This window comes from Microcaecilia unicolor, chromosome 5 (assembly GCF_901765095.1).
Source record: "Microcaecilia unicolor chromosome 5, aMicUni1.1, whole genome shotgun sequence".
Taxonomy (NCBI): domain Eukaryota; kingdom Metazoa; phylum Chordata; class Amphibia; order Gymnophiona; family Siphonopidae; genus Microcaecilia; species Microcaecilia unicolor.
In genome coordinates this window covers 144461705-144485754 of record NC_044035.1, presented here as the reverse complement: position 1 = coordinate 144485754, position 24050 = coordinate 144461705, and the positions used below count along the sequence as shown (strand labels likewise).

Below are 24050 nucleotides of genomic sequence, written 5' to 3'. Positions count from 1 at the left end.
AACCTGGATCCCTTGGTTTAAAGTTCACCGTACTAACCACTAGGCTGCATCTCTGCTCTGCATGAACGTCTGTGTGGCCATTTTCTAAGAATGCTGCCATACAGACATCCATGTCCCTTGTTTTCCCTCATTTGTAATTTGGATGTTACAGTTGATAAAATGGCTGTTCATGCTGGATGTCTCGAGAACATGGACATCCATCTAACATATTTTTGAACAGGAAATCAACATGTGAGATGGACGTCCTTTTGGGACATTCTGACGCAGAGGTCCCTATTCTGATTTGGATGTCCTTTTGAAAATGCCACTCTATGTAACTTCTTCACTCTTTGGTTTCCCTTCCTTACTAATCTAGCTCTTACTACTTTCCTTAGAAGTACTATACAAGGTATTATTCTCAGATCATCTAAAATAATAAGGGCCAGGACAGAGAAATGCCACATGAAGGAAAGAGTAAGGCTACATGGGCACTGGAAAGAAAAAGAGGAAAAGAAACTATATTAAAAAATATTTTTCAACTAATTCCTAAAACTTTTGACTGGCACCCAAGTTTCCCACAGTTTTTTCATCCCTAGCATAGGCGGTCGGTGGCCCAACTGTTTGGGGAGGCTAAAGGGGGCGGGGTTAGGGGTGGGGCCAGGGGCGAGGCGTACATCCATAATTGTCTGACAACATAGAAAAAAAATAAGTCACAATTAATACCTTTTATTAAATTTAGATATTAAATATGTATCGTATGTCAAAGAATAAAGTGGTTGCTCAAAGCATGTACTAACCACAATTGCTCAACTGCAAACACTATGCACAAATTTGTGCAAAAACACACTCATAAACCTTACTGTACCATAACACTGGGCAGACCCTAATAAACCAATATACCACCCATACGGAAAATGCAGACCGTCAACAATATGAAACAAGGGATCATAATATCACAATTCTCATGTAGAGCCACAAAACACCCTTTTAGGGTGGAAAGTGTTCACAATTAGCTCCTTTTATGAATGACTATATGTAGATCCTTCAAGAGGTAGTGTGTCATGATTTTGGCTCTAAAACCCTTTCTGATGATTTGGTGCCATCTCAGTAAGGCCAATACACAATCTCTCCACTGCAAAACACTATACACAAACTTGTGCAAAAGCACACTCATAACCTTACCAAACCATAACAGTACTAATTCCAAGGACAGGACAAGCTACAACCTTATGCATGGAAAGGCAGCCCTGTAATTACACCGGGCTCTAAAACACCAGTGCACAACCTAGTGAAACAAAAAAAACCCAAAAAGGGCTGAAAATACTACACGCTAGCAGAATACTGCACCTTGATCACATGAAAAACACATGACACAACAGATATGAAGGCAAAATACTGAACTGGAAAGTTACCTCAAGAAGTCAGACTCAGCATGCAGCAATACTAGAAAAATTGAAACTTACATGCAAAATATCACAGATGCACATTTCCAAAAGCTGACATATTCCAGTTAATAAATTCTGAATAAAATACTTTTTTCTACCTTTGTTGTCTGATCATTTAGTTTTTCTATTCTCTTTGGTCCCAGTGTCTTCTGTTTTATGCAGCGTCTTCTTTCCATTTGATATTTTTTCTCTCACCATGTCCACCATCCTCCTGTGTCCTTATGCGTCCTGTCTACCATCTGTAGCCCTGTCCCTATCCTTCAGTATCATGATCCAGCTCTTAAATTCAACAGTTTTCCCTCCATCCATATCCAGCATTTCTCCTCACTCCCCGCCATCCATGTGCATATACTTCCCTCCCCCTCCATCCATGTCCAGCACCTTCCTTCTTTCTCTCTACCCTTTCATCCAGTGTCATCCCTCTTTCTCTCTCCATCCTTCCACCCATTACCCTCTCCCAATCCTTCCGTCCATTGTCTCCCTCTAGCTCCCCTTCCTTCTAGACAGTTCTCTCTCTTGACTCTTTTCCATTCAGCATGTCCTCTCTCATCCCATCCTTCCAGTGTCTTTCCTCTTTCCCTCCCTACCAGCGTCTTCCCTCATTCTGCCCCCTCCTTCTAGCATTTTTCCTCTTTCTCCCTCCTTTCATCCAGCCAGCATTTCTCAGTCTGACAGCTAGGGTCTCCCCCAGTTTCTCCCCAGCAGCTTCTCTCTCTCCTGCTCATGTCCCCTCTTTCTCTTCCCATCTCTTTCTGGCTCACTCCTGCTTTATTCCATGTCCCTGGCTCTCCCCTGCTCTTTTCCATGGCCCCTCTTTCTCTCCCCATCTCTTCCTGGCTCTCCCCTGTTTTTTTCCATGTCCCTGGCTCTCCCCTGCTCCTTTCCATGGCCCCTCTTTCTCTCCCCATCTCTTTCTGGCTCTCCCATGCTTTTTTCCATGTCCCTGGCTCTCCCCTGCTCTTTTCCATGGCCCCTCTTTCTCTCCCTATCGCTCTCTGGCTCTCCACTGCTCTTATCCATGCCCCCTGGCTCTCCTCTCCCTCTCACTCCTCCTACCATTTCCCGCCAGTGACCACGTTCTCTTCTCTCCCTCCGGCCCGGGCCTCTTTGCTGTAGCGCTGACAGAAGAAGAAAAAGAAGCGCGGGGCCGCAGCAGCCTTCAGACATGCGTTGTCGGCTCTGCCGGTCCTCTGCCCCCGGAACGGGAAATTGACGTCACGGGGCAGAGACCGGCAGAGCTGACAGCGCATGTCTGAAGGCTGCTGCGGCCTCGCTTCTTTTTCTTCTGTTATGCTTGCTGTGGAGAGTAGCGACAGCAGCGGATCGTACGTTTCGTTCCTGGCTGCCACTGCGCTGCTCAACAGAAGCGGGCAGCAGATTTCGTCCAGAGTGTTGTCTCCGAGTCTGGCTGCATTTAGAGAAGGAGGTAGGCGGGGCCGCGGGGAAGGTCACAGCTGGGCAGGGGAGGCTTAGCCTCCCCAAGCCTCTTATACGGGGCGCCTATGATCCCTAGTTATATGTTTTCTGCAGTGTTCTTTGTAAAAGTAACTTCAGATTATTACATCACCAGGATATCACAGAAATAGGAAAATACCAATTATCAGGAAACAGTCCAAAGCCAGCCCATTCTGTTTATATCCACTGAAGGTCTGGTCTCCACATCCAGCTTTAGTGCCAACATCTCCATCTCTGTTCACTTCAGTGGGTTATGTGAACAGGTTACACTGGAGGTGCACAGCTCTAGTTGCTATTTGACACAGAAAGCTGTAACACATGGTTCTAGCAAGCACACAGGCTCTTTCTGAAACAGGATTCTTTGTAGGTTACAATGTGCTTTACATAGACAAAATAAAAGATCAAAAGCTTTTGGACACCACATAAGTGGCAAATGAAGACATCTAAAGAAGTGACATGTTGTCTCAAGGGCTTATGCACTGTATCTTCTTTTCATTTCTTATGATGGCCTACAAAAGCTATCACTACATACAAAGAAAGCTCTAATTCGTTGAGTGCTGGCAAATGTCCACAGCAACCTCCAACTATCTTCTTGGAAATAATTTGATCTGTCAGAAGGCAGTTCCACAGATCACACACCCATGCAAATGGATCTCTCGCCCCATTCTTTTTTTTTTTTTAATACTCTGTTAAAAGGAAAGAGAAGCTACAAAAAGTCAGAGTAATGTCTCAACTGATATGCGAAGAGAAAACAAACAAACAAACAAACAAACAAGACAGCCAGCCTGTGACTGAAGCCACAAAACCGAACTACAGTACAGAGAAAACATGTTGAACCTGGGCACACTGTTAAGGTTGTACACAAAGAAGCTCAAGAGGGATGGATGATGGCCGATGAGCCTAGTTAAAGATGGCCCTCTGAGTCAATACCCCTGCCCTGGGATCAAAGGGGGAGGGCCATGGTCCAGTTCAGACAATGCAAAAGAACAACAAAGTCCCACATGAGAATCACAACCAGACGAGAAGTGGGAACAGGACAGGCTCTTCAAAACAGACCAAGGACTCTTGATAAGTAGTTAAAAACAATTCTTCACATCCATCAACGCTCCTGTTTTAACGACACTGTTGAAAATATTTGTGTTTGTCAAATATTTTCTCCAAGACTTCCAATGCTTCTACTTTAAAGACAAATCATTGAAAACATTTGAATATTTTCACTAAGATTCCTGAGGCAGTCACACATGTGCCAAAACATGGTACCATGTTGAATTACCATCTAATTAACGTTTTTAAGTACATATCGAGAGTCCTTGGTCTGTTTTGAAGAGCCTGATCCTGTTCCCACTTCTCATCTGGTTATCAAAGGGGGAAAATATTAAAAGGAAAGAAAAAGAAAAAAAAAAAAGACTTGGCCCTGCTAAGAGAAGAAATCTATAAGGTGGAACAATTAGTATCATTTTGTAAGCATTTAAAAAAGCATATTTATAAAAGTCCTATGATATATACATAGCAAGAATAGTCTCGTTCATATTTGGTATGGACCAGTTGTGCATGAATATTGTCTGTCTGTGGAGCTCTTGTTTTTATGTTATGTTGTTTTGTTTTAGATAATCACACAAAAACACCTTGAGCCCTGCTTACTAAGCCATGCTAGAGGCACGCTTGCATTTTTAGCGCATGCTAACCGTGGGCATCTATACGGTTAGCGTAAACTACATTTTAGCATGTACTAAAAATGCTAGCGCATCTTAGTAAACATGGCCCTTTATGTACAATCTATTTGTAATCCACCAAGAATTTTTGTCTGCACAGAATAGACATTTTTTAAATAAAAATATAAAAGGTCATCAGGATTTCAGAAAGATGACCATCTATGAAAAGATTCAGTGCATCGCAGATACAGTGAAAAATAGATCTCTTTGTCTCACATCCATCCACCCTTCATATTTCTTTCCATTGATGAGTACATCTCAGCACTTGTGAATTAGCCCCAGCAAGATTTGCCTCAAGTAACAGGCAGACCAAAGGGTGATCCTCAGTCTGCCTTGCCTTTCACTAATATCCTTATTTTGACATGTAAGCTGTTAATTTGCAGGAACAATCATAGTACAGGCCTAGAAGTCTTTTTTTTTTTTTATTGTTAATCCTACTAAACATCATCCACCAAGTAAACAGATCTCTCTTCCAGAATATGTATGGAATTCTAAGCTGTACTACCCATGATATATAGCAAACTCATAAGGATATACAAAAGCTGTGCTTCAAGTTTCAGCATGTAGCAACATACTTAGAGGGAGACAAGCAGCATATTCTGACAAATCTAACAGCAGGGAAGCCAGCCAGCTTTATTCACAGAGGGAAGGGAAATGCACCAAAGTCAAATTTGATTTAAGCCCTGAGTACTGAGCACAGTCAAAGCAAAGTGAACTGAGGAAGGGATTGGATTTAAAGGCAGATCATCTCTCCAAAAACCTCAACCGACAGAAATAAGAAGCTCGCCTAGATCTGGTGAAAAGAACACTGGTTACTTATGCTTCTTAGACAGCCCCATGAACACCTGCTAACTGAAAAATGTCCATATTTTTCAGCAAGACCACTGTGAGACACAGCCGAGCCCTAGGCAGGACCCTCCCTCACCTGGGCCACTGCCATGCTGCCAGTCCCCCCCCCCCCCCCACCCTTACCTTCCTGTGTCTGACTGCTTCTCCCTCGGCCTGTTCTCTCCTGCTCCTCTGTGCCTGGACCCGGATGACTGCATTAACGCGATAACCTGGGTGACCCGGGTTATCGCGTTATCGCAATTATCTGGGTCCTGGCACACAGAAGCAGGACAGCAACAGACCCGGAAGCAGGCAGGCAGGATGAAGTGTGCCGGTGCCAGGTCCCTCCCCCTCCCTTAGAGGCCAGGCCCAGGAAATTTTGCCCCCCTGCCCCCATTCTCGGTGGCCATGTTCTTCAGCAGAATTCAAATGCTCCAGGCGTGTGCAAAGTTTAATTCTCTGCCCTTACTAGTACAGTAACGTCTCTTTTATTCTGTCTTGATCCCAGTACAAGTTCATTATGGAACATATTGAGAAGAAAGGCTCCCTACTGTGCTGCCAGCCAATGAATCTAACAGTGCAATCTCTTCAAGAGCTCCTTTCAACTGTAGCGATCCCACCATTAGGCAAGTCTCACAGAAAGGCTGGTATACCCGTTCTTCTCTACATAATGCACTAGTGTTAAAGGTTATATCATCATTTCTGCATAATTGCCCAGCTGACTAGGTGAATGTTATTACAACCTGCCCAGAAACCCAATAAGCACTGGCTCCATTCCATACTCTACTCACAGACTAATCAACTATAGAACAAAAAGGATGAGACCACAGAACAACAACCATCAGCATCCTTAACTACTTAATACCCTATATTTTCTCCAGCCGTAAAATACTCTTTCAAGAACCAAAATAAGGCCAGTGAAAGAGAGATTTGCTACGATTACCCAAGAATTTTTTGGCCAATTATATTTACTCATATACATGCCTTTCTAATGGAGGGGGGTGGAGAATCTGCCTATAAAATTAGTTTGTTGTTGATAACTAAAAGTATTTAATCTTCTGCCCTACCTTACTCCAACTAGCATGTCCCCTTCTTTGTCAAAAGTGAACCCTCTCCAAAAAGTCAAGTATGAGGCCCTTTTATTATAAGGCATTAGAAAGTGGGCTTAGTGTATTTTAACACGGGACTTTCCAGCATACAATGCCCATTTTTAACTCTGCCCTAATATATGGCTTTTTTATTTTTTTCAGGTCTTGCACTAATTTTTCCATTAATGTGCGAAACCTGCAAAAAAATTAATGTAGGAGCTCTTACCATGTCCTATTTAGGAAGTGCTAAGTGCTCTTTCATTAGCTCTGTGTTCAGTGGCGTAGCAAGGGCGGGGTGGTGGGGGCGGTCCGCCCCAGGTGTCATCGGGTGAGGGGGTGCTCCGCTCCCGCTGCTCCACCTTTAATTTTTTTTTTTTTCAAAGTGCCGGAGAGTGGCAGGCAGCGCGCCTCGCATCTGCCCTGCTAGTAAAGAAGATCTCGCTGACGTCGTCGTCCTTCCCACACTGAGTCCCGCCCGCCCTCGCAGTAATAGGAAGTTGCCTCAGAGGGGGGCGGGACTCAATGTGGGAAGGGCGACGACGTCAGCGAGATCTTCTATACTAGCAGGGCAGACGCGAGGCGCGCTGCCTGCCACTTTCCGGCGCGTCGAAAAAACTTTTTTTAAAGCAGGACAGGGTAGGAGAACGGATCTCAGGTCAGGTCGGGGGGGATTCAGAGGGGAGAAGGGGATTGGGGAGGGGTGGGGGCGCTCAGAGGGGTGCTTAAAGGGGATTAGGAGGGTGGGAGAGCATCAAGGAGGGGAGAAGGGGATTGGGGAGGGGTGGGGGAGCTCAGAGAGGGGAGAAGGGGATTGGGGAAGGGTGGGGGAGCTCAGAGGGGTGCTTAAAGGGGATTAGGGAGGGTGGGGGAGCTCAGAGAGGGGAGAAGGGGATTGGGGAAGGGTGGGGGACCTCAGAGGGGTGCTTAAAGGGGATTAGGGAGGGTGGGGAGCTCAGAGGGGTGCTTAAAGGGGGTTATGGAGGGTGGGGGACCTCAGAGGGGTGCTTAAAGGGGATTAGGGAGGGTGGGGAGCTCAGAAGGGTGCTTAAAGGGGGTTAGGGAGGGTGGGTGAGCTCAGAGAGGGGAGAAGGGGATTGGGGAGGGGTGGGGGACCTCAGAGGGGTGCTTAAAGGGGGTTAGGGAGGGTGGGCGAGCTCAGAGAGGGGAGAAGAGGATTGGGGAAGGATGGGGGAGCTCAGAGGGGTGCTTAAAGGGGATTAGGGAGGGTGGGGCGCTCAGAGGGGTGCTTAAAGGGGATTAGGAGGGTGGGAGAGCATCAAGGAGGGGAGAAGGGGATTGGGGAGGGGTGGGGGCGCTCAGAGGGGTGCTTAAAGGGGATTAGGAGGGTGGGAGAGCATCAAGGAGGGGAGAAGGGGATTGGGGAGGGGTGGGGGAGCTCAGAGAGGGGAGAAGGGGATTGGGGAAGGGTGGGGGAGCTCAGAGGGGTGCTTAAAGGGGATTAGGGAGGGTGGGGGAGCTCAGACAGGGGAGAAGGGGATTGGGGAAGGGTGGGGGACCTCAGAGGGGTGCTTAAAGGGGATTAAGGAGGGTGGGGAGCTCAGAGGGGTGCTTAAAGGGGGTTAGGGAGGGTGGGCGAGCTCAGAGAGGGGAGAAGGGGATTAGGGAGGGGTGGGGGACCTCAGAGGGGTGCTTAAAGGGGGTTAGGGAGGGTGGGCGAGCTCAGAGAGGGGAGAAGAGGATTGGGGAAGGGTGGGGGAGCTCAGAGGGGTGCTTAAAGAGGATTAGAGAGGGGAGAGGGGGATTGGGGAAGGGTGGGGGAGCTCAGAGGGGTGCTTAAAGGGGATTAGGGAGGGGTCTGAAGCTGGAACTGGGGTCTGACAAGGGGGTAGGAGGGAAAATGGGCCCATGCCTGGGGCAGGTGGGAGAATGGGTCTGGGGCTGAAAGGGGGGGGGGGATGCAAGGCATGTGATGGATGAAGGGGAGACAGATCCTGGATGGAAGGGGGGCACGTGAGGGAGGGCAGACCCTGGACGGATGGGAGAGGGAGGGCAGACGGATTGAAGGGGCAGAGAGAAAGGGCAGATGGTGGATGGAAGGGGCAGAGATAGAGGGCAGATGTTAATGGAAGGGGGAGAGAGAGATGGCAGACTGGGGCAGATGGTGCATGGAGGGGCAGAAGTGGATGGAAGGGAGAGAGGGCAGACAGTGGATGGAAGGGGCAGAGAGAGAGGGCAGACACTGGATGGCAGAGAGAGAGCAAAGACAGATGCTGGATAGAAGGAAGACAGTGAAAAGATGAGGAAAGCAGAAACCAGAGACAACGAACTGTAAATATATATTTTTATTTCTTTTGCTTTAGGATAAAGTAGTATTGTAGCTGTGTTAATAAATGTTTATAATAGAACATGTAAATAAGGTAATCTTTTTATTGGACTAATTTTAATACATTTTACTTTCAGAGAACAAAACCCCCTTCCTCAGGTCAGGATAGGACACTAACAGTACTATACTGAATTGACCTGAGGAAGGAGGTTTTGGCCTCTGAAAGCTAAATGTATTAGTCCAATAAAATGATATTATTTGTTTTATTTCTATTTGTTAATTTGTAAAGTGGTGATTGGTATTTGTTAGTTTTTTCAATTTACATCTGCTGTCTTTATATTTTGCACAGCACTAGAGGACATTTTCTGTTTCTATGGTGTTGCATTCTATGCAGAGTCTGGCATCGGGGGTTCAGTTTAATTTTTGTCTAAATAGAAAGTTTGTGATTACTTATTCTATAGTGGATTAGGGTGTATCTATTTGTGAAAAAGACATGGCTTTCGGTTGGCATTGACTGTGCAGGATCGACGATCTGTACTAATCTGTCTGTTTTCGTTTTACAATAGGTGAATTGATGTTCTAGTGCTCACTGTAGTGTTTGCATTCAATTCCTTGTGTGACTCGTACAAATTACTGCTTATGGTATGGTAGAATTGCTCTATAGGTCCTGAGTGTTTTGTATTCTCGGTATGTCTAGTACTGGATTTCGGGGGGGGGGGGGGGTTAAAAAATGACCGGCCCCGGGTGTCAACTACCCTAGCTACGCCACTGTCTGTGTTAACTAATCGAACACGCTAGCTGGTTAACACAGACATGCCCATTCCGCACCCACGGCAAGCTCAGTTTCAAAATATATTTTTAAAAATTCATTAAGAGGTATAATTACTGCAAAACATTTAAACACATTTTGTGGTCAGCATTTCCTGAACGCTTAGCATGCTTTCTCTCTGATTCTATGAAGGTCACCATGGAAATGGGCGGGTCATGGGTGTTTCGGGGCAAAACGGGGAGGCATGGCTTTGAGTTACACACATAATTACAGACTAATGGCACTCCACACATAAATTTAGGCACGGGCATTTGTACCACATTTTGATTGGTGCAAATGCCCATGCCTAAATTTACATGTGACTCTCCACTTAAGCGAATATTCTATAAAAAGCGCCGAACTTTAGGTGTAGCTTATAAAATACTGTTTACATGGGTATGTTTCAGCACCATATATAGAATCTAGCCCTTTAAGGCTTAATACCCTTTAATAAAATGGCCCCCTACATACATTAAGGGCCCTATTTACTAAGCTATGCTATAGGAGTCCTAGCATTTTAACACGCGCTAACGCTAGAGACTAATGTAAAATTGTGTCATTTCTTCCCATAGGTTTCTAAAAATACAACACATTTATGATCAAAACAAAAATTCCCCATTTTCTACATAAGCATTTGCTTTTAGCAATAGCAACAATAAAGTTCACAAAAATTATTTATAATTCAGATATTTGAATGATAGAGTGAAAAGCAATAAAAGTATGTTTTCGATGCAAAGACAAGATACTAGCAAAAATAAAAGCTGTTCTACAGCAGGTAGTGGCACGGATGGATATGCTTAATTAGGCACACACCATTTGGACATAAGAATGAACTTTTCAATGAGTCTTGGCTTTACTTTCCTTACTAGTCCTGCTGAATACAAATTTCTTCCAAGGTGGACCACACCAGTTTCCAAGAGGATCATTTTAAGGATGGGCCATTCTTATGAAAACCCAAGGTAAGGACATGAGCAGCAAAAAAACAAACAAACAAAAAGAAAACACCAGACATTATCTACATTGTGCTGCAACCTTGTTTCTCTCACTATGTCCCTCAATATTGAATCTATGAAACCTAAGAATTACAGATAATAATACAATCATGACGCTTACAGCAAGTACAAACCTGAATAGTTCTGTTCTTCTAGGCACCAACAAAAACTACCTCAATAGCTATAACAACCAGAGTGGCTGAAAAAAGGCAATGCTCTTATGTTATCATATCAAAGTCATACCTTTCAATGTCTTTTTTGCAACAGTGACATACAAAACATGAATGGGAATGTCTTTAAAGCATGTTAAAATCTGTGCCCACCAGTTTCTCATTCTTTTCCGTATCCACAACCTCCATGAATGCACAACCTGAATGTATCTAGTAGAAAGTCTATACATACATACTGAAAACATTTTCTTTAGAGGGAATATTCTACTCAAAATCTTTACAGCTACATTAATCACAACAATCTTCTTTCCATTACAATTTGGAAGGCATTAAAAAGCATCAGTTCTCCCTGAAGTGCTGATTTGCAGTTTCCAGCCAAAAGAATCATTGCTAGCATACTTAAAGCAGTAGTGCTAGGAAAAAATGTTTTTAAGATAATGTAGCTGACAGATAAACATCATTATAACCCATTTTTCATCTTCATTTCTATTTCTGAGAACGTATGATTTAAAGATTTTTAAAAAGTCTACCCACTTAGCTATTATGTATCTAAGCATAAATTAGAACTGTTATAGCTGTTCTACTTTATTGGATCCCCATGCATCCTTCATACTGATCCAGGACCATAGCACAAACCGCTGTTGAGTGAACTGAAGTAAGGAGAACTTTAAAGGTGACAAGCGGGAAGATGTAATAGTAATCGCCCTACACTACACAAAGTGTTCTATTGTACTTATATGCCAACATTCTCAAACAAAAAAAGTTTGTCCTAAAGCAGTTCACAATAAACAAAGTAACAGAATAATCAAATACCTCTGCAAGTACTATGGAAGCCTACTGAGAAATGAAGACTATAAGAGTTAAAGGGAAAGGGAATTACATTCAAAGCGGTTTACATATTATATACAGGTACTTATTTGTACCTGAGGCAATGGAGGGTTAAGTGATTTGCCCAGAGTCACAAGGAGCTGCAGTGAAAATCGAAGCCAGTTCCCCAGGATGAAAGTCCGCTGCACTAACCACTAGTGCTACTATCCAAGGAGGGAACTAGATCCAAACTGAAAATTAATGTTTTGAAGCCTGAAAAGACTAGGACTTAGACCCATATTGAAGGGGACTGATTTAAAAGATGGGTTTAACAGCAAAAGATTATGAGGGGTGCATCAGAGTGAAAATATTCAAATGTTTTCAATGCTATTTGACAAAATATCAAAGACACAAACCAAGGCAAAATTAGAAACTAAACGCAGCATAAGTGGGACTCAATAAGCAACACCAGCAAATCAAAGCAATCGAGATTGCAATCACAATAAGTGAACCATACTGAACAAGGTCAAAGACAGACTGAGCAGGTGGAAAGAAATGAAGCACAAGATACCCAGTGTAACTGAATGTAACTCACCTTGAGCTACTACTGAAAAAGTGTGAGCAAAAATCCAATTAAATAAATAAATAAAAATACGGGGGGGGGGGGGGGGTTAATAGGAAATAAAGTAGAACTGAATGCCTCCACTTCAACATAATAAAAGTATATCCTCTACTATGTATGTCCGCGCCTACAATGATAACACCATGCGATTAGGGCAACAAATGGTCATTACTAGTGCTGAAGTGACGCTGCCTCCGTTCCCTACTTCTAGGCACACCGAGAGGAATAATGCGCGAACAGGTAGGAGAAAAGTCCCGCGGTTAAGAGACACGAGGAGGAGGCAGCGGCGCCCAGAGCATCAGACATGGGAGGTGGAAGCGCTGGAAGACGAAGGGCAGCGAGAACCGCTGCCGCTGGAAGTCCCCGGGCGGAGCCGCTGCTGCGCTCCACAGCTGCCCGGGCGGAGGAAGGAAGAGCGAACGGTCGGCCCGGCCCCCGGCGCGCGCGGGTGGTGTGAGGAGCAGAGAAAAAGCGCGCGACGGCTCCGATTCCCCCTCCACCAACCGCCAACCTTCTGCACAGCCACCTCACCTCTTCCTCCTACGCCGCTTGTCTCAGACCGGGATTTCTGCGCTGCGCTCCGGCCGCTGCCGCTCCGCCATCTTCCAGGCCCACTGCCCGCGCGTTGTGTGAGCGGCTGGGGAGGCGGCGGGTGATACGTGAGCGGAGAGGCGGAGCCGAATCCCCCCCTCGTTGACCGCGCGAGCGAGCACCGCCTCTCCAGCGGGAGCTGCAGGGCCGGAATCGGGGCAGGCGGCGGGGCACCCCAGGTCGGGGATGGGGGAATGCGCTCGGGCCATTGTCTAATTAATCCCCCCCCCCCCCCCACGCATCCTTTTACCTTTCCCTTCTACCTAGGCTAATCAATTCGGGAGCAGGTTCAAACCATTTTGGGTGGAGGGGGAGAGAAACTTCTGTTTACACCGGCAAAGAGATGCCACGCTAGTACCACACAACAACACAAAAGGTGAGCAGCCACCCATCGAGGGAGGAAGAGCATTCTCCCTGCGCCCTTTTATTTATTTAAAGAACTTGACATCAGTCCCTTAGAGGCTTATTTTCAAAGCACTTAGCCTCCCAAAGTTCCATAGAAACATATGGAACTTAGCCTCCCAAAGTGCTTTGAAAATATGCCTCTTAGTGGTATACTACAGCCGTAAACGTACCTGCCAAGTCTCAGTCATTAGAAGTATCATTTGGAGGCTTGGGCGCTGGCACACTGAGCTTCTTCTGTCGCTCATTAGAGTATAAGTGTCAGTGCACGACTTCTCCAGATCACTGCTGTCATAAGCGGCAAGCCTAAGAGAAAAAAAAACAACAACAAGTGGCATTACCAGACTTCTGAGTGTGCTTAAATGCTTTCCTGTTTACTGCCTTCTCCTACCAGATCTATTTTCTCTGTACCTAAAAGTACAGGGGCAGAGAAAGGTGCACTCAGTGGCTAAAAATATGAATGGAAAGCAATTTCCAGACCAGAGATTTTTACCCTGCTAACTTCCTAGTTGCCTGAACGCCGATACGGTACTATGTAAGCCACATTGAGCCTGCAAATAGGTGGGAAAATGTAGGATACAAATGTAACAAATAAAATAATCACAGTACTTTAACATAGTAGCATAGTAGATGATGGCAGAAAAAGACCTGCACGGTCCATCCAGTCTGCCCAACAAGATAAACTCACATGTGCCATTTTTTGTGTATACCTTACCTTGATTTGTACCTGTCTTTTTCAGGGCACAGACCCTATATGTCTGCCCAGCACTATCCCCGCCCCCCAACCACCCTGGTGGACAATGTGTTCCTGCAGTGTACAGTGGTTTAAGATTACTTTTAATATTACTTCTGCTTCCTCTATATCATTTTGGAGGCAGCAAAGAACATCAATCATCATTTTATGATGCTTTGTCATGTGTGTAAATCTATCCATATTTATACTCCAGAGGCACTATGTTTGGGATGGTTCACCCTTTACATCTTTAATTCAGTTCTTAATATTCTGATATTGTGTACATTCATTTTGTAAGTGATAGTAGTACCAATAAACAAGTCTTAATACCAAGTTTATTAAGCACTTACTATCCCACACATCAGGGAATATATCTGAGCAAATTACAGCCCTAAAAAGGGGCTAGGAGAGAGAAGGAAGAAAAGAATTGAGATTGGAAAGACAAGTTTGGGGGGGAAGAAGAAATTGAACTACAATAAATGATAGGAAAGATAAGGCAATACAGGTAAACAGCAAGGGAAAGTAAGAGACTTGTATGAAGTGTCTGGCAGGCCCACACCAATAGCAGTCTCAAGTTCAGGTGTATGCATCTTCAAAAAAAGAAATGTTTTCAGGTCAGATTTAAATTTTTCTAAGAAGTGTGCAGTTGAAGATGAAGAGGTAGAGCATTCCATAGGGCAGTGTTTCCCAAGTCCTGTCCTGGATTACCCCCCTTGCCAGCCATGTTTTCAGGATGTCCACAATGAATATGCGCGAAAGAGATTTGCATATAATGGAGGCAGTGTATGTAAATCAAGTTCATGCATATTCATTGTGGATATCCTGAAAACCTGGCTGGCAAGGGGGGGTACTCCAGGACTAGACTTGGGAAACACTGGCCACCAACTGAAAAAATAGTGTCAGTTGGTGTCGTATTTAATTTGCCTGAAAGAAGGTACAACTAAGAGTTCTCCGAGGACAAGCAGGCTTTAATTCTCACAAGTAGGTGACACCGACCTGCATCTCCCGGTTCTGCGCATGTGCGGCATGTCACAGATCTGACGTTTGTAGAGGCTCTACCTTTCTACAGCTGCGCTGTTCTGCACATGTGCGGCGGCACGTCAACTATCTTCCGGCGGATAAAGGCTATAACTTTCTGCAGCCGGTTTCTCAGTCCCAGCTCCCCTCGGTTGCATAACACGGTGGCCACGGGAAGGTGCGCTGTCGCGCTACAGGTAGACTGGGGTGAGGGGGTATTAATGCATGCCGAGCCCGCCCCCGGAGACATGCCCCCCCAGTCGCCCCCCTAAGCACCACCTCCATGTCGCTGCTGCTCAGCTGGGAGCCGTCACTCGCCAAACAAGAGCCGCCCTGCCTGCTTCCAAAGGCAGTGGAGGAGCCTGTAGTACCGGGGGGACCAGAGACCCTGCGGCTGCCCCTGGCACTGCCTCCGGACCTCCCTCTCCGAGTACAAGGCCTGCCACCATTTGGCCCAGCAGTGCTCCACGTTGCGAGGGTAACCCCAGCCCTCTAGCTCGCCGCAGATATCCCGCAACAGCGCTTCGTTGGGCCGGTGCAAGACTGGAGAGGCTGTAGGCAGCAGCAGTGGTTCTCTCTCCTTATACTTGCTCCTGTCAGTGCTCCGATTTCTGCCTTTAGCTCTGCAGCTATGAAGGCATGCTATTCCTTTCAGCTGCTCAACGCCTTTCTAGCGTCCTGTCTCTTCTGACAGAACTTCCTGTTTCCGAGCAGGACGCTACAGTGGTTTTGGGCGATTGAAAGGAGAAGCATACCTGCATCACTAAAGACGAAGTCGGAGGGCTGAGAGGAGCAGGTATAAGAAGAGAGAGAGAACGTGGACTTGGGGGGGTGGGAAGGAGTGAGGGTTCAGGAGTTAACAGAGAGAGAGAAAGGGGACCACGGGGAGGGGGAGGGATTCAGGAGAACAGGAAAAATTACTGGTAGAAGGAGGGCAGAGAGACAGATGTTTCAAAGGGACAGATGCTGGGAATAGGGGATGAAAAAAACAAGGGAGACTCACGCTGTCTCATCAGAGAAGACTTTGCCAGTGGCGTGGGGATCATCAGAGTCCAGACCTCACGTGACTAGGCAGAGGAGAACATGTAACTTGTCATTGGAAAAAGAGATGGCTCAGAGTGTGGTTATAGTCAGTTAGTTGGTATATGAGGCGGATGCTACCATTGTTATGCGGGCTGGGAGAGGAGGGAGGGTTAGTTGGGGGTAGAGGGGAGAAAATGGGTGAAATTACTTAGAAGGTTGACGGTGTTAAGTTACATACATACAATATAATTAGTTAGAACATTTATAGCATGTAATGTATGGTATATGGGCAGGAGTTTTAATAAAAACCGTTTACACATACAGTGGTGGAAATAAGTATTTGATCCCTTGCTGATTTTGTAAGTTTGCCCACTGACAAAGACATGAGCAGCCCATAATTGAAGGGTAGGTTATTGGTAACAGTGAGAGATAGCACATCACAAATTAAATCCGGAAAATCACATTGTGGAAAGTATATGAATTTATTTGCATTCTGCAGAGGGAAATAAGTATTTAATCCCTCTGGCAAACAAGACCTAATACTTGGTGGCAAAACCCTTGTTGGCAAGCACAGCGGTCAGACGTCTTCTGTAGTTGATGATGAGGTTTGCACACATGTCAGGAGGAATTTTGGTCCACTCCTCTTTGCAGATCATCTCTAAATCATTAAGAGTTCTGGGCTGTCGCTTGGCAACTCGCAGCTTCAGCTCCCTCCATAAGTTTTCAATGGGATTAAGGTCTGGTGACTGGCTAGGCCACTCCATGACCCTAATGTGCTTCTTCCTGAGCCACTCCTTTGTTGCCTTGGCTGTATGTTTTGGGTCATTGTCGTGCTGGAAGACCCAGCCACGACCCATTTTTAAGGCCCTGGCGGAGGGAAGGAGGTTGTCACTCAGAATTGTACGGTACATGGCCCCATCCATTCTCCCATTGATGCGGTGAAGTAGTCCTGTGCCCTTAGCAGAGAAACACCCCCAAAACATAACATTTCCACCTCCATGCTTGACAGTGGGGACGGTGTTCTTTGGGTCATAGGCAGCATTTCTCTTCCTCCAAACACGGCGAGTTGAGTTCATGCCAAAGAGCTCAATTTTTGTCTCATCTGACCACAGCACCTTCTCCCAATCACTCTCGGCATCATCCAGGTGTTCACTGGCAAACTTCAGACGGGCCGTCACATGTGCCTTCCGGAGCAGGGGGACCTTGCGGGCACTGCAGGATTGCAATCCGGTATGTCGTAATGTGTTACCAATGGTTTTCGTGGTGACAGTGGTCCCAGCTGCCTTGAGATCATTGACAAGTTCCCCCCTTGTAGTTGTAGGCTGATTTCTAACCTTCCTCATGATCAAGGATACCCCACGAGGTGAGATTTTGCGTGGAGCCCCAGATCTTTGTCGATTGACAGTCATTTTGTACTTCTTCCATTTTCTTACTATGGCACCAACAGTTGTCTCCTTCTCGCCCAGCGTCTTACTGATGGTTTTGTAGCCCATTCCAGCCTTGTGCAGGTGTATGATCTTGTCCCTGACATCCTTAGACAGCTCCTTACTCTTGGCCATTTTGTAGAGGTTAGAGTCTGACTGATTCACTGAGTCTGTGGACAGGTGTCTTTCATACAGGTGACCATTGCCGACAGCTGTCTGTCATGCAGGTAACGAGTTGATTTGGAGCATCTACCTGGTCTGTAGGGGCCAGATCTCTTACTGGTTGGTGGGGGATCAAATACTTATTTCCCTCTGCAGAATGCAAATAAATTCATATACTTTCCACAATGTGATTTTCCGGATTTAATTTGTGATGTGCTATCTCTCACTGTTACCAATAACCTACCCTTCAATTATGGGCTGCTCATGTCTTTGTCAGTGGGCAAACTTACAAAATCAGCAAGGGATCAAATACTTATTTCCACCACTGTATACATATTAGGCTCCAAACCCAGCTTCAAAGGGCACAGTGACACACTGACAAAACCGCATAGCTTGTGCGGACAGGTCCAACTGGTAGCCCCAGTCCGGGTCCTGCTATGCAAAACCGATCAGGTCACTGAAGGGGTTATCAGATAGACACATTGATGTGGGGGTTTGGTGAGGAAGGGGAGAGGGAGGGCTATAGGGGGGGATAGGGGAGAATATGTGTAAAACTTACTTTGCAGGTTGATTTGTATTTCGCTGCACATGTTGAACATGATTGGTTGATGAAGTTATTCAGTGAAATACATGGATGTATATTGTTGGAGTTTCAATAAAAACCGTTTAAACATAAATCTAAATTTCAGCATAAGCGAAATAACAACAACAAAAAAAAAACAAGGGAGACTGTGGTCATGGAGTGGAAGGGAGAAATAGTGATCATGGAGGGCAGGGGATAGCTGGTGCCAATGGAGGGGGAAGTAAAGGGAAAACAGGAGGAGACTGTGATCGGGAAGGGGAGAAATGGTGCCCAAGGAGGGGAAGGGACCTGGAGAGAAGAGAGCCAGCAGGAGATTGTCATACACACTCACACGCGCGCTCTCTCTCTCTCTACTCTCACACTCTCATTCAGACAGGCGCACACACACACACTTTCTCTCTCTCTCTCTCTCTCACACACACAGAAGCAGGGAGAAATTTATCTCCTCCTGTCTTTCAAACAGATGCACACACACACACTTTCTCTGTCTCTCTCTCACACGCACATACACACTCTCTCAACTCACTCTCACGCTCTCATTCAGACAGGCACACACACACACACATACACACACTTACTCTCTCTCTCACACAGACACAAAATATTACCTTCTGTACTTTTACAAGACAAACAGAAGCAGGGAGAAATTTATCTTCTCCTTCCTTGACACTCTCTCTCTCTTTCAGACAGACGCATATACACACACTTTCTCTGCCTCTCTCTCTCTCACACACACACATACATACTCACACACCCTCCCTCCCTCCCTCCCTCCCTCTCTCTCTCTCTCTCTCTCTCTGAACTCACTCTCACACTCTCTCTGTTTCAGACAGGCGCACACACACTTTCTCTCTCTCACACACACACACACACACACACAAATATTACCTTCTGTACTTTTACAAGACAAACAGAAGCAGGGAGAAATGTATCTTCTCCTTCCTTGACACTCTCTCTCTCTTTCAGACAGATGCAAACACACACACACACTTTCTCAGTCTCTCACACACACACTCTCTCTCTCTCTCTCTGAACTCACTGTCACACTCTCTCTTTCAGACAGGCGCACACACACAGACTTTCTCTCTCTCACACACTCACTGTCTCTCTCTTCTTCACACACAGACAAAATATTACAACAATAAGGGAATTACATTTCACAAATAAAAAATGCTGCCCATTTTAATGGGCTAAACAGCTTGTCTAATAATAAAAGACTGCTTCCTCTTTTTGACTTTTAACGTTGGAGTTTCCCACCCAAATTGCAAGCATCAGCAGTAGAAGTTAAAAACAAATAGCCCGTGGAACAGCAAAAGGGGCAAAACAGCCTACACGCAATGTACTGTGGTTAGCTAATTGCAATGCTTTCTACAGTGGTCATAGGTTTCAGCCCTCTCCTGTTTAATCAGCACTGGCTTCCAATCAGTTACATATACAAGTTTATCAATAGAAATCAAACAAAATAAAACATGGAAAAGAAAATAAGATGATACCTTTTTTATTGGACATAACTTAATACATTTCTTGATTAGCTTTCGAAGGTTGCCCTTCTTCGTCAGATCGGAAATAAGCAAATGTGCTAGCTGACAGTGTATATAAGTGAAAACATTCAAGCATTACTATGACAGTCTGACAGGGTGGGAGGATGGGGGTGGGTCGGAGGTATGCATGGGGACATCAAAGCATATCATTGATATTCTAACAGGATGGGTGTGGATAGGTGAGGGATGGGGTGATCAACAGAGACATACAGCTTTATGGTTTATAATGGGCTAGGAACCCCAGATCCTTGTTAAAATATTCAATCATTCTGACTTCAAAGGTCTTACGTTCTTGTATGGTTTTAAAGTTACCTTTCAGTATTCTCACTGTGAAATCACTGGTACAGTGTCTTGGTTCTGTGAAGTGCTGTCCCACCGTGGTGGGGGCCCTACTGGCTGTATTGTTCATGTGATGTCTATGTAAATTGAATCTTGTCTTAAGCATCTGGCCTGTTTCTCCAATATAGCATCCTTCGTTACATTTTTTACACTGAATGATATATACCACATTGGAAGATGAGCTAGTGAAAGATCCCTTTATGTTGAATATCTTTCCTTTGTGGGTAACTGTGGGGTCCTGTGAAATATTTTGGCATAGTTTGCAACTGGATAAATTACAGGGACGTGTGCCCTTCTGTTCCTTTTCAGTCTGTGATGGAAGTTTACTTCTGATTAGCTTGTATTTAAGTTGGGTGGTTGTCGGAAGGCCAGTACTGGTGGGGATGGGAATATCTCTTTCAGTAATTCATCCTCCTGGAGTATAGGTTGTAGATCTCTTATGATTTTCCTCAGTTTTTCTAGCTCTGGATTGTATGTCACTACAAGGGGAATTCTGTCTGTGGATTTTTTCTCCTTGTACTGTAGCAGATTCTCCCTGGGTGTTTTGAGGGAGGAGGCAATATTCTTGGAGATTATTTTGGGGTTGTAGCCTTTCTGTTTGAAGGATGCACTCAGGCTTTTAAGGTGTCTGTCTCTGTCCCCTGGGTCAGAGCAGATACGGTGGTATCTTGTGGCTTGGCTGTAAATGATGGATCTTTTTTTATGTGAAGGATGGAAGCTGGAGTTGTGGAGGTAGCTGCATCTGTCTGTGGGTTTCTTGTATATAGATGTTTGTATACAGCCATCACTGATTGAGACCGTGGTGTCCAAAAAATTGACTTTTTCTGGGGAGTAGTCAATTTTGAATCTGATTGTAGGATGGTATGTATTGAAGGCAGAATAAAATTGTTTCAGAGTTTCTTCACCCTCCGTCCAAATCATAAAAATGTCATCGATGTACCGGTAGTATTTTAGAGGTTTGGTCTGGTGTGTATTCAGAAATGTCTCTTCCAGCTCAGCCATAAAAAGGTTGGCATATTGGGGTGCTGTCCTGGTGCCCATTATTTGCAGATAGATAGCATTGTTAAAGCGGAAGTAGTTGTGAGTTAAAATGAATTTGATTAAATTTGTAATAGTTTCTGGTGAGTATCGATGGTCCAGTGTGGATTTTTTTAGGAGTCTTCCACATGCATCTATGCCATCCGCATGTGGAATGTTGCTGTATAGTGATTCTACATCCATCGTGACCAGAAGGGTGTTAGGTGGTAGTTGCTTGATATTTTTCAATTTATTCAAAAAGTCTGTGGTGTCTTGTATGAAGCTGTTAGTTTTGTGTACGAGAGGTTTCAGAATTCCCTCTATGAATCCAGATATTTTTTCCGTGAGTGTGCCAATACCTGATATGATTGATCTGCCATGGTTTTCCGGTTTGTGGATCTTGGGTAGCATGTAGAATGAGCCCACAGCAGGTTGGTTTGGTATGAGTTTCTTCAGGTGAGGTTGCGCTTGTGTAGGAAATGTTTTGATAAGGTCTTTCAGCTGTTTTGTGTAATCCTGTGTGGGGTCCTCAGTTAGTTTCCTGTAGTATTTATTGTCTGAGAGCTGTCTGTGCCCCTCTTCAATGTATTTTTGTATGTCCATAATTACTACTGCGCCTCCTTTGTCTGCGGGTTTGATGATAATGCGTTTGTTAGTTTGTAGGGTTCTTATGGCCGCTCTTTCTGGTGGGGTAAGATTGTACAGGATTCTCTTTTGTTTGTTGGAAAGTTGGGATTTCACCCTATGTCTGAAACTTTCTATGTAATTATCCAGCTTGTAGTTTTGTCCCTCCTGTGGGGTGAAATAAGTGTTCTTTTGTTTAAGACTGTAATCCGGTCTGTTTGGTGTCCCTTTATGATAGAAATGTGTTTTAAGGCGCATTTTTCTAAAGAATTCTTCTAGGTCTGAGTATAGTTGGAGTTCATCTAGTTTACTAGATGGGCAGAATGAAAGCCCTTTTGAGAGCACAGAGACCTCATGTTGTGATAATTGATGGTTCGAGAGGTTTATTATCCCCATTTGGTTTGCATCTGTAAAGGTGTGATCAGTATTCCCTGGTTTGTTTGGGCTCTGATTTTCACATGCCTCAGATGTGTATCCAAGTGTCTCCAAGGTGTCTGGGGATCTTGGTTCTGCAGAGCTGTAGCTATTCAAGGATAAGCAGTTTCTCTCTTTGATTTTGAAGAAGAGAATATAGCTTTAGTTTAAAATTCTGCTGTTAAAAACACTGAGCTTTTTTCCAGAATATCTAATTAAGAGGCTTGTTCCATATGTATCTTATGTGTTTTTCCCAATATGTTCTGTTACTCCTCCTTTATCTAAAATTCACTTAGGCCCTGATGTTCAAAAGTAAATGTGGGTGCTAGAGGCCATTAGCGCTGTACTAGTGCCCATATTTACCTGCGCAGAATGTACAGAGAGGTCTAGCGCAGTAAACAATGAGCATACCAGGCACTAGTGCAGATACATGCAAATATATTCATGTTAATGCTAATGAGGTCATTTTGTATTCCTCTCTAATGCTCAGAAAAGAGCACCCGAAACAAAACTGCCTTGAAAATGTTGTTTGGAAAAATGTTTTGTGATTTGGAGGTTTTATTTTTTGGTCCATTTTCAAACAAATACATCCAAATGCAAAATGTACAAAATACACGAGAAATCTCCAGCAAGGGTGAACAAAAATAGAGGGATACAAGGAGCACAAAACAGTACAATCCTTTCTTGTTACCTTATATATTTTCCCTGAGTGCATATCACTTTATGTGGTCTGGCAAATTGGATTAATAACCCATTTTTCTAATGGTGAATTTGCGTATTATATCCCTTAATGTAAAGGGAATTTCAGCCCCCATGAAAAGGAAAAAAATGTTGGTGTATCTGAGGAACAAAAGAGCGGATATTTTTTTTTTTTTTACAGGAGGCTCATCTTGATGCTGAGGAAAGCTTAAAACTTTTGAGTAAATGGTTTGACAAGGGTTTCTTCAGTCCTGCAACTGGGCGTAAGAATGGAGTTATTACCCTCCTTAGCAGATCCTTGTCTTTTCACTTACTCTCTCATGCCCATGATAGTGCTGGGAGATGGTCCCGTCTATGGAGACTCAATGTTACCCTGTTGTCAGAGGCTGTATATTTGCAGCATATTTCCCGCAAGATGGCTGAGTTTTTTAATGACAATAAAGACTCTGTACCCTCTTTTATAGTAGTTTGGGAGGTGTTTAAATCCTGGCTTAGGGGGGAAATAATCAGCTACTCATCTCATATTCGCAAAGTCACCAGAGCTAAACTTGCTGGTTTGGAAGAGGAAATTCAGTGGCGTGAAGTGACGCTCTACACCTCATCGTCCAAGTCTTCTTTGCAGCAGCTGCAACAGCTCAAGTTACAGTACAACTCACTGCTGTCCAATATGTCTCGTGCGATAACCTTTAAGCAAAGTGCTGTCTATTATTCAGATGCAAATAAAGCTGGTAAACTTCTTGCATCTTATTTGAAAGGCAGAAAGACTAGTCAGAGGATTGCAATGGTTAAATCTCCAACAGGGTTATCACTAACCTCCTCTTCCCAAATTCTAGAGGTTTTCGAATCCTTCTTCAGGTCCCTGTACACTTCAGAATCTGTAGTTCAGAATAATGATGTTCATCGTTTTCTATCAGCATTGCAATTACCACGTGTTTTGGACAGTCACATCAGGCGACTCAGCAAACCTATCTCCCTTGATGAAATAATTTATGCAATTAATAAACTACCTTTAGGTAAAGCGCCAGGGCCAGATGGCATCCCTGCGGAATTTTATAAAGCTTTCTCTTCCACTATATCAGTTCATCTGCTGTCTTATTTCAACACGCTGCTGGAGTCTACTTCTTCGGGGTGTTTTCTGGATGCCAACATAGTAGTGCTGCCCAAGCCCAACAGAGACGCAACCTTGGTACAGAACTATAGACCAATTTCACTGTTAAATATTGACTACAAAATTTATGCAAAGATTTTGTGCTGCAGAATTGAGAACATTATTTCGTCTCTTGTACACAGG

The 24050-nt window shown here is 44.6% G+C and overlaps 1 protein-coding gene across 4 annotated transcripts in view; it reads right to left on the bottom strand.

Annotated features, from left to right (window-relative positions):
- The window catches only part of NDST2 (N-deacetylase and N-sulfotransferase 2), a 619227-nt gene extending 606411 nt beyond the window's left edge, over positions 1-12816 (bottom strand). For all 4 annotated transcript variants that reach the window (XM_030203391.1, XM_030203392.1, XM_030203393.1 and 1 more), the window contains exon 1: positions 12722-12816. The gene's annotated coding sequence lies outside the window, so the exon portion shown is untranslated. The remainder of the gene's footprint in view (positions 1-12721) is intronic.
- Between the last annotated feature and the right edge of the window lie 11234 nt (positions 12817-24050).